Source organism: Diceros bicornis, chromosome 30, assembly GCF_020826845.1.
Source record: "Diceros bicornis minor isolate mBicDic1 chromosome 30, mDicBic1.mat.cur, whole genome shotgun sequence".
NCBI lineage: Eukaryota > Metazoa > Chordata > Mammalia > Perissodactyla > Rhinocerotidae > Diceros > Diceros bicornis.
Window position 1 is genome coordinate 5,447,999 of NC_080769.1, and position 10,635 is coordinate 5,458,633.

General features: G+C 43.2%; 1 protein-coding gene across 1 annotated transcript in view; it reads right to left on the bottom strand.

Annotated features, from left to right (window-relative positions):
* LOC131394552 (zinc finger protein 709-like) overlaps positions 1-10,635 on the bottom strand; it is a 442,972-nt gene that overhangs the window by 72,007 nt on the left and 360,330 nt on the right. The gene's annotated exons all lie outside the window — the stretch shown is intronic.

Here is a 10,635-nt window from a genome sequence, read left to right on the forward strand (position 1 = left end):
GCAAACAAGGCATTAGGCAGATTTTTGAGCCACCATGCAAGGAGAGACACAGTTATGTGTCCTCTCCAGGACACTATCTTCCAGCCCATTTTCCTGATTCTTTGCCCTTTTAGTCAAGAGTATCTTGAAAACCACTACCAACTGTTTGATTTCCATTTTCTTTGAGGTGTATTTTCCACTGATGTTTTCACAGGTTTCACGCCAAAGATCCATTAGAGTCAGGATTTTTCTATAAGGTCTCTTGTGTCCACCAGGAACCTAATTCAGACCTTTGTGGTTGGGAGTATTCTCTGATTTCCCACTTCTCTAGATGATATCTGTATAAGATCTAGTTTGTATAGGAAACCCCTTATGCTGTTAATAGTGCTAGTGAGCATGTTTTCCTGATTCCCATGACATCTACAATGGGGCACAAAAAGAAGGACCTGGGAGTTTGTTTCTCTGCTGCATTGTGCAGTGGCTGCTTTGACCCTGTTCTTCCATGTGAGAACAATTACCTTTCTCATGTCAGGAAGACAGTGTGTTTCCTGTTACTTGTAGCTGAACGTATTCCCTCAATATGTTTTCAAAATGTTTGATTGTATGTAATTAAACTACGTGCACTTCCGGAACTGGCCCGGTGGCGCAAACAGTTAAGTGCATGCTCTCTGCTGCGGCGGCCTGGGGTTCGCCAGTTTGGATCCCTGGCGCGCACTGACCACCGCTTGGCAAGCCATGCTGTGGCAGCATCCCATATAAAGTGGAGGAAGATGGGCATGGATGTTAGCCCAGGGCCAGTCTTCCTCAGCAAAAAAAACAGGAGGATTGGCAGATGTTAGCCCAGGGCTGATCTTCCTCACACAAAAAAAATAAAAATAAAAATAAACTGTGCATTTCCTTGTGAAATGACTGTTTTTGTAGTTATTTCACTGATATATTTTATCAACTCTTTTCTAAGCCGTTGTATGCAAATAAACATTATCGTGGTTCTCATTTCCTCAGAATATATTAAAATCCATTTTACAGATATACTTTGCAATTTTCTTCATTTACTCATCACATATTATGAGTCAAATTTATCATGTGCACACAAATTCAGGTATTTTTTCCTCGGGCAAACTTTATTTTTTAGACTTTTATAGTTACAATTTTTGTCATTCATTCTTAACCAAAACTTAAAAATCATGGTTTTTTTCAGTGCCCTCTTGCCAGTGACCTGCGGGATTGCCCTGTAGCAAAGAGAAGGGCGTAATGAATTCTAGTAAGAATGACCACAGACCATAAAGGAATGTGGGGTATAACAGTAACAGGTTATGCAAAAGGTAACAAATGGCTCTAGAATTTGTCAAAATAACAGTCACTCCATTAGCATCTCCTTTCACACACCCCGTTCCCATAGAGGCTTTAGCAGGCTCCCATTATGCATCCAAGACTCTCCAAACCTCCCATGGTGGACATAAATTCCCCAAGGCATTCTTGTACCAAATCTCTTCTCCTCATCCAGTGCTGCACACAATTAGAGAAGCCCCTTCTGGCAACCACAGAGTCTTTTTGGCGATGGAGGCCCTCTCAGGGCCTGAGGTAATGATCTTCCACAGCCAGCTTCCCATTTTGCCTTGGGTCATGAATGCGGGACCCCTCAAGTTAGGTAACCAGAGGCCTCTACATTGAAGAGATATGGGTTCTTACAGCAAAAAGCCAAAAATGGCACCTCTGGCATATCACACCTACAGGAGGAAGTGTGTTCCCCTTTCTCTGATTGATGTAATACATTCTGGAGGAGGTCACCTCCTTTTTAGACACATTGGCCACTTGAGGAGTGACTTGGGAGCACATGAATGACCAGGAAGTTCATATACTTTATGAACAGTTTCTATCACCACACCTGATGGGGTGCACTGCAGAGTTGCTGTGTTCTTTCCCTGGATCAAACAGGCCATCCCTGATCACAGATTGGATCAGATTGATTAGTCAAACTCCAGGTAATCATGTAGCAATAGAGAATTCCCAGGCCAAGAATCAAACTTGTCTGCACATTTTTACAGATCCTTTGCCCATTGCCAATGATCTAGCTGTCTCATCCACCAATAGCAACAACTCCTTGTCCAAGGTCGCCCCCTTTGGCATAAAGAACTCTGGGGTACCTTGCCTCACAATACCCAAGAAAAAGTCAAAGTCACTCCTTACTCTGCACATACTAAACCTCAGTCTGCAAACGCTCATTTCCTTGCTCAGGGCGATAAATTCACTAAAATTTCTGAGACACATACTGACACCTCAGACATTAATCTTGGTGCATGGGCCTCTGTGATATGAAACCATTAAGAGGTCTCTAACCTAAAGGCCTAGGCAAAATTAAAGGGACTTACCTCCCCTACCATGGATAACTTAGGGACTGACCAAGATCCCTGATGTGGAAAACACGTGTCACAGGAAATATAATCCATGCACGTTAAGTCCAGGTGGAGGAAGGGGTCCCTACAGCTGATGCCAGATAGACTTTGTAGGGCTCCTCACCCCTCTGCTGGGCTACTTGCTGTGCTCAGACCATGGAAGAACCTTATATAGACAAATGACTCACCCTATCATACGTGATCCTCGAAGCCAGAATCAACAACTCACCAAGACACCCTAGAAACTGTTGACAATATTAGCTCATCTCTTAAAATATAAGACACTGGGCTCTTGAAAAAGATATTCAATGGATCTTGTACCTCTCTTACAACCCAGGCTGCAACCCTCTTGGGAAGGCCTAAGGATTTACTTAGACAAACCTCGCTTTCTTCTAAATAGATCTTCGTCCTGTTTGAGGCATTAGTTAGATTCAATCCCCAATCTTTAGGCCTTATTATTTTGTTCTGATCATCAGGCTTACTGGCATATATGAGTTTCGGGAGGCCAAGATATGTGTCAACTCTCAGAACCTTACAGGGGCCCATTGAAACACTTCACTCAGTTGCTTGCCTTAAGCACACCCTTTAGATTGGTCCACATTATGTGTCCTACTGGGAGTTAGTGAATTTACCTTCTGTTGGGAGAACTCCCCGGCTTCGGATGCTACCACCACCACAGCATCCCCCCTAAACTTTCCAGGAACACAGGGTCCTGGAAGTTGCAGGGTCACCTTCCTGCCTCACCCTGAGGGGACCCTGCACCATGGGCATAACTCAGGGCTCCACAGTCCTCCCACACAAGCCCTCCAATAGTCTTCATATTTTTATACAATAAGTAGAAATTGGAGCTCATTTTTTGGGCCATTGTCATTGCTAGGCATGTTACCAGGCTCAACAAAGGATTTTGCCAAAGTTAGTGGCCTACCATGCTGATTAATTGACTCTGCCCCATTTGCCCAGTGGAAAGCACCCCACACGTCCTTGTGGCTTGCCAGTTGCCCTCTATGGTGCTCAACTGCAGCCAGGCAGATCACTTTGTAATTCATTATGCAGCACTTGGCAGGAGCCCCTATGTGCCCTTTATAATCCTCCATATCTGCCCAGAACCAACACCACATGAATATGACCTACACCTCCTCCCAAGGAGCTGTACTCTTTACAGAAATTGGCAAGTTGTTTCATAAATTTTATGGAATTGCAAGGGAACCAGAATAGCCAAAACAATCTGGGGGAAAAAAACAGTACAAGAACTAACATTTCTGGATTTCAAAACTTTATACTGAGCAAAGGTAACCAAGATAGTGTGGTACTAACACAAGGATAGACATAGAGATGTGTGGAAGATTGAGATTAGAGAAAAAAATCCCCACATTTATGGTCAACTGATCTCTGACAAAGGTACCAAAAGAGAAGGAAGAATATTCTTTTCATAAATTGGTGCTGGGCCAACTGGATAGCCGTACGCAAAAGAGAGAGATTGTACCCTTAAAACCCACAACATACACTGACTTACCGAAAAGGATCAAAGACCTAAAGATGAGAGGAAAAGTATAAGAAAAGTATATAAAACACGGGAAAAAATTCTTGACCTTGGATTTGGCAAGAATATTGTTACAGAAATGTTACCAGCACACTCGGTCCTTGTTGTCCCCTCGGATAGAAATCAAGAGAGACAACAAACGAGAGTAAGAAAGTACAAGTTTATTAGCTTGTGGACAGGGGAGCCAGTGCAGAAAGTAGAGGGGCAGGTGACGGCTTGTTAGGGAGCGGGATTGTGGGGCTTTTATTAGGCAAAGGCTGGGGGGGAGTCCTTGTCATGTCATGCACAGGTGGGGTTGTGCTTGCGCCTTTGCTGTCGTGTAGCATGCTACTACATGCCATGCGTGTATCCTTAGCATGCTAGCTCTCCACCCAGGGGTGTGATTTTTGCTGTGGTAATGGGGCTAGGGTCACCTCCAGACAACTCCTGGGTGCTAAGGCACATGTGTAAGCCCAGGAAAGTCCTGAAACTGTGGAATGTGGATCTTGGTGGTTTCAATCTGATTCTTCTAGCTTGCTGATTGGTTAAGGGCGTTATCTTGTTAGGCCAGGGGCCTTTGCAGATGGCCCTCTCTTGTTAGTCTGGTTCCTGTCTCAGTATGTTAGATATGACACTAAGAGCAATAATGGGAAAAAATTGGAAATTTGGACTTGTGTACTATGGATTAGTACTATGGTACTAATCTTATGGGACCACGGTGGTATATGCAGTCAACTGTTGATGCAAACATCGTTATGCGGGGCATAACTGTATGTGGATTATATCTTAACAAAGCTGTTCATGTAAGTAAATAAATGCATTCAGAGCTTTGCAATGAATAGAGTTTTGCAATCTCTTTTCTTAGGCTTATTAAAATTTCCAGGTTAATTGATACTTCCATCACCTGATGTTACTTTGTATGTGTGTGTGAAGCGAATTCTAAATCCTTTGTCTGCAATATATATATATATATCAAATCATTGGGTTGTAATCCTTAAATATAGACAATATTGTTAGTAAATTATATGTCAATAAAGCTAAAGGAAAAAACTTTCCAGATGCATCCCACATTTACATAACGATTTATTGTTTCTGTGATATCAATGAATTAGGAATCAATTACCTTAGGGATATTATAACCATTTACTTTTCAAACTTCTCTAGGGACAATGGCAAAAATTGATCTAAAATAAATATTCCCAGGGTAATAGTACAATGGAGAATGTAGTAAACACATCTCATGGCTTGTGGTTGGTCTGAGAAGAGCCCTGTGCCCAGCTAGGGCTGCGGGGTTCTTACTTCCCACCAGAGTCAAATGCCCTGGGATTCTTTATCTTAAGAATCAAATAAGTGGGGGAGGGTGGGGATGGGTGGAAGGCTGAACACTGGCAAGGAGGAAAAGTCAAATGGAGCCAGATACAATACAATAATTTACTAAGAAGAATCAAAGACCCAAACATAAAACTATAACACTCTTAGATAAGATATGGGAAAAAATTCCTGATCTTGCATTTGGCAAAGAATTGTTAGATATGACACTAAGAGCAAAAATGGGTAAAAAGAAGGTAATTTAATGACTTTTGTGCTTCAAAGGACACCATTAAGAAGGTGAAAACACCCTTTGGAATACTTGTGTACTATTGTGGGGAATATAAAATCATGTTCATGGTATGAAAAACAACATGGCACTTCCTCGGGAAATTAGGAACTGAGTTATCATCTGATCTGGGAATTCTACTTCTGGGTAAGTACCCAAAAGAATTAAAGCAGGGACTCAAACACATATATGTCCACTCACGTTCGTATTAGCATTATTCACAATAGCCAAAAGGTAGAAGTAACCCAAGTGTCCTTCAACAGTTGAATGGGTCAAATTCTGCCAGTGGCTTTTAATATCTCCACTGTCCAGACAGTGCCCATGATTTTCCCTAAAGACCAATGCCTAGGCATCACGGGGTCAATTTTAAACAACTAGAAAACAACAATTTTGAGTTACTGCCTAGGAGTTTTACAGTATGACAACCCTGCTCACATCCTAAGTCTGGATATTTAGATAAGGACTTGAGCTTAGAATTCCTGCCATAAGTCCCCTCTTTGCTTTTCCCTGGGCACCTTTTAAAATAACCACTAAGATTTGAGCCGGTGAAAAGTTAGTGACCTCTGCCCCAACCACCTTATAAGTAATGGGTGCTTGCTACTCTGCTCTCTGTCTCCTGCTGGCTTGTGACCTGGGACAGAGAACTGCCCTTCCTCAGCTCATTGTGCCCCCATCTCCATTTCTACAATCTGTAAGTAACAAATCTTGTGACTTTACTTCCTTTGTGTGGGTGTATTGTGTTGGGTCTTCAATCAAAAGACGCCGTGGTTTTCACTTCCCCAAAGTGGGAGCTTGGATGCTGAGGGAACAACCTACTGACGCCATGTGGGTGGCTCGTACCTCCCCATTCAGCAGGTCATAATCTGCCTACATTGAATTTAATACAGCATCTCTAGCTCTCAACACAACACATTACACAATGCACCCCATTAAAGCGCAGATGTCAATTGTTCAGTATATTGCACATAAAGTTAAGGTAAGTGTTTGATGAAAAAGTTTGATGAGATTAAGAACCCTTGAACCTGTTGGGCCAATCTTTTGTAAATTTGTCTGAATTTGTCCAGAATTATTAATATACATGCAGCAGGTGGTGCCCTTTACAGCACATACACCTCCTTCCTTGGCCAATAAGTAATCTACAGCTAAACGGTTATGCAAAACCAGCTGCACTAAAGAATCCTACTGCTGTTGCATTAATTCCAGCTTTGGTGTAATAGCCCAGTGTGATCTGCCAGGTGGCTGACAGAGTAGTGTTCGCCTTAATAATGTGCTGTTGTGAGCCCAGTGCAGCTGCACCTAGCCCCATCTGGGTGAGGGATAGTAGCAGACCTACTCCCAAATACTGAAGATGAATACCACATACTTTTGATGTGAGAGGGCAAAAAGGAACATGAAATGGAGGTCCTGTCCAGTGATTTGTCAGGGCAGTCCCAGGGAGACTAAAGTGAATTGGTATGAACAGACAGGATTCCCCAGGGTCATCAAGGAGGCAAACGCATTGGAGGTGGAGGGAAGGAGAGGTGCACATATGAAGAACCACGTACGTGTGACGGCTCCAGGGCACTGGACCCACAGTGGACACCAACTGCTTGACTGGGGAAGATGAAGTAAGTTGGGATTCTCCCCAGATGGCTGGGCCTCAAGGCCCAAGACCATGGGGATTGTGCTCCTTGGGAGGAGGTGTAGGTCATATTCATGTGGTGTTGGTCCTGGGCAGATATGGAGGATTATAAAGGGCACATAGGGGCTCCTGCCAAGTGCCGCATAATGAATTACAAAGTAATCTGCCTGGCTGCAGTTGAGCACCATAGAGGGCAACTGGCAAGCCACAAGGACGTGTGGGGTGCTTTCCACTGGGCAAATGGGGCAGAGTCAATTAATCAGCATGGTAGGCCACTAACTTTGGCAAAATCCTTTGTTGAGCCTGGTAACATGCCTAGCAATGACAATGGCCCAAAAAATGAGCTCCAATTTCTACTTATTGTATAAAAATATGAAGACTATTGGAGGGCTTGTGTGGGAGGACTGTGGAGCCCTGAGTTATGCCCATGGTGCAGGGTCCCCTCAGGGTGAGGCAGGAAGGTGACCCTGCAACTTCCAGGACCCTGTGTTCCTGGAAAGTTTAGGGGGGATGCTGTGGTGGTGGTAGCATCCGAAGCCGGGGAGTTCTCCCAACAGAAGGTAAATTCACTAACTCCCAGTAGGACACATAATGTGGACCAATCTAAAGGGTGTGCTTAAGGCAAGCAACTGAGTGAAGTGTTTCAATGGGCCCCTGTAAGGTTCTGAGAGTTGACACATATCTTGGCCTCCCGAAACTCAAAGGTGTAGTGGAGGGCAGCCTGGCAGGCAGAGTACTGCCTCACCCTGGAGCAGCAAGCATTGTAGTGAGCAGGAGGGCCTTGGGTAAACACACTGTTAATTCTGCAAAATGCCACTAGAGGGGGTCGTCGGCAGGGAATTTACATAAACAATGTTCAGTTCAGAACCCATGACCCTGGGAGTGCTCCCCATCATCAGCCACCATGTGTTCCTTTGTATCATCTCTGCTGTAGTGGATAGTTGCTTACGCAGCATGCAGGATGAAGTTGTGTCCCACCACGTCATGTGCTGGGGATTGTCATCTCCAGCATTGTTGCAGGTAAAGGGAGCCAACCCAGAGAGGGATAGCTATCCCAAGTGGCCACCCAGGAGGGGAACTGAGGGGCCAAGGGACCTAACAGTGTCATATAGATTTGAAATGCCTTGATTAAGGTTTGCTTGCACTCTCATGAGCATGTAATGATATCATAAATGCTCAATAAATTTTGGGGGTCCTTTGTGGTACACCTTGCAAACGACTGGGTAGCGCTCTCCTCTGAGGCATAGGAGGTTTCCATCCATAAATAGTAAATGTTGGAGGCACATGTGTAGCCTTGGTTTAAGGAAAATTTAGTTATATGCTCCCAACAATTTAATGTTTGGCCCTCTATTACAGAGATGGTTTATACGGGTTGAACTGCATAAGTCTATCAGACATTAGGGTTGAAATTAGGACAGTGTAATGGCCAGTGCCCAGATGTCAGGATATTGGTGACCATTTGGGCAGAGCTGGCAGCTTTAAAGCATTTGTGCCATTGGCCCCATTTTAGAGAGTTTGGATTGCCCAGCTGGTATCCACGCCTGGTGGCATTTTGTGTACTTGTATTAAAAATATATAAAGATCCCTTATAACCTAACAACAAAAGGTCAAATAACTTACTTTAAAAATGGCAAAGGACATGCATACACATTTTTCCAAGAGAGATATACAAATGGCCAAGAGCATATGAAAAAATGCTGGACATCGTTAGTCATCAAGGAAATGCAAATCAAAACCCCAATGAGATACCACTTCACAACCACTAGGATGGCTAGAATAAAAAAGTGAGATAATATCAAATCTTGTCGAGGCTACATGGAGAAATTTGAACCCTCATACATAGGTGGTATGAATATAAAATGGTGCAGCCACTCTGGAAAACAGTCTGGGAGTTCCTCAAAAATTAAACATAGAATTACCATATGATCTATCAATTCCTCTCCTAGGTATATGCCCAAGAAAAATGAGAACACATATTGGAATAAAACGTGTACATGAATTTTATAGTAATGTTATTTCTAGTAGCCAAAAGGTGGAAACAATCCAAATGTCTATGAACAGATGAATAGGTAAACACATGCTATTTCCATCCAATGGAATATTATTTGGCCATAATAAATATTGATACACGGTCCAACATGGATATATCTTGAAAAAATTATGCTAAGTGACTGAAGTCAATACCAAAGGCCATATATTTAATTATTCCATTCATAGGAAAGACCGGATTAGGGAAAACTATAGAGACAGAAAGTAGATTAGTGGATGTCTAGGGCTGGGATTGGAGGAGGAAGATGAGAAGATTGGGAGCGATAGCTAAAGGGCAAAGGAGTTTCTTTTTGAGGTGATGAAAATGTTCAAAAATTGTGGTGATGATTTCACATTTCTACATATATACTGAAAACCGTTAAAACGTACACTTTAACAAGGTGCACTGTATAGTATGTCAATTACATTGCAATAAAGCTGTTCAAATAAAGAAAGATATACCTTAAGAGTTTTGCAATTCAGGCATATGTTTCCAGGTTAATCAACACATCCATCACCTCACAATGTTATCATGTCTGTGCGTGTGTGCATGTGTGTGTTTGTGTGTGGTAAGAGTGTTTAAGGTCCACTCTTAATAAATTGCAATTACACAATACAGTATATGTATAACAAATCATCATGTTGTAATTTTTAAATCAATTTTATTAGTCAATTATACCTCAGTAAAGCTGGGGGGGGGAATAATTTCCAAGTGCATCTCAAATTTACACAATGATTTATTGTTTATCTTATATCCATGAAAAAAGAATTCAATTATCTTAGGGATACGATAGTGGTTTACATTTCTAGGCACACAGGCAAAAACTGATATAAAATAAATTTCCTTTCAGTGTAAAACGTACAATTGAGCTTGCAGTTGGTCTGAGAAGAGTCACTGCGCCCACTTAGGTCTGTGGGGTTCAAATTTCCCAGCAGAGTCAAGTGCCCCGAGATTCTTTATCTTCAGAACCAAATGAATGGGGTGCGGCAGGGATGGGTGGAAGGCTGAACGCTGGATTAAAGATCAAAAAGGAACCAGACTATCACAGATGATGAAGGCTCATTTAAGTGTCTGCATTTCTAAACAAGGGTCAGGGTTCTATGAGTGGCGTCGCAGCCTTACCCCAAGCCCTGGACCCCTAGAAGACACACTCTCTTTTCCAGTCTGTCCTGGCCTGGGCACTCAGACAAGAGTCTGTACTTACTTCTTGAAACTGAATGAGGAATTCCCGATGCACACGTGTTACCACGCGTTCTTAAAGAGGTGGAGGAGAACAACAGCGGCAGTCGCAGGCCTGGAAAAAGTTCTATTTAAATACAAATATCTAGGCGGGGACAGGTTCCGCCAGGATCGCAGAAGCTGGTTTGGCTGAACCCCGCGTCCTCCTCAACTGCTGTCACTCAGGGTTGAGGGAGCGCCGCTTTGAAAACTGTCTAATCAGGCGCGCCGCTGGGGCAGGTGGGTGGGGCGAAGAACTGCGCCTGCGTGGACGGCCCG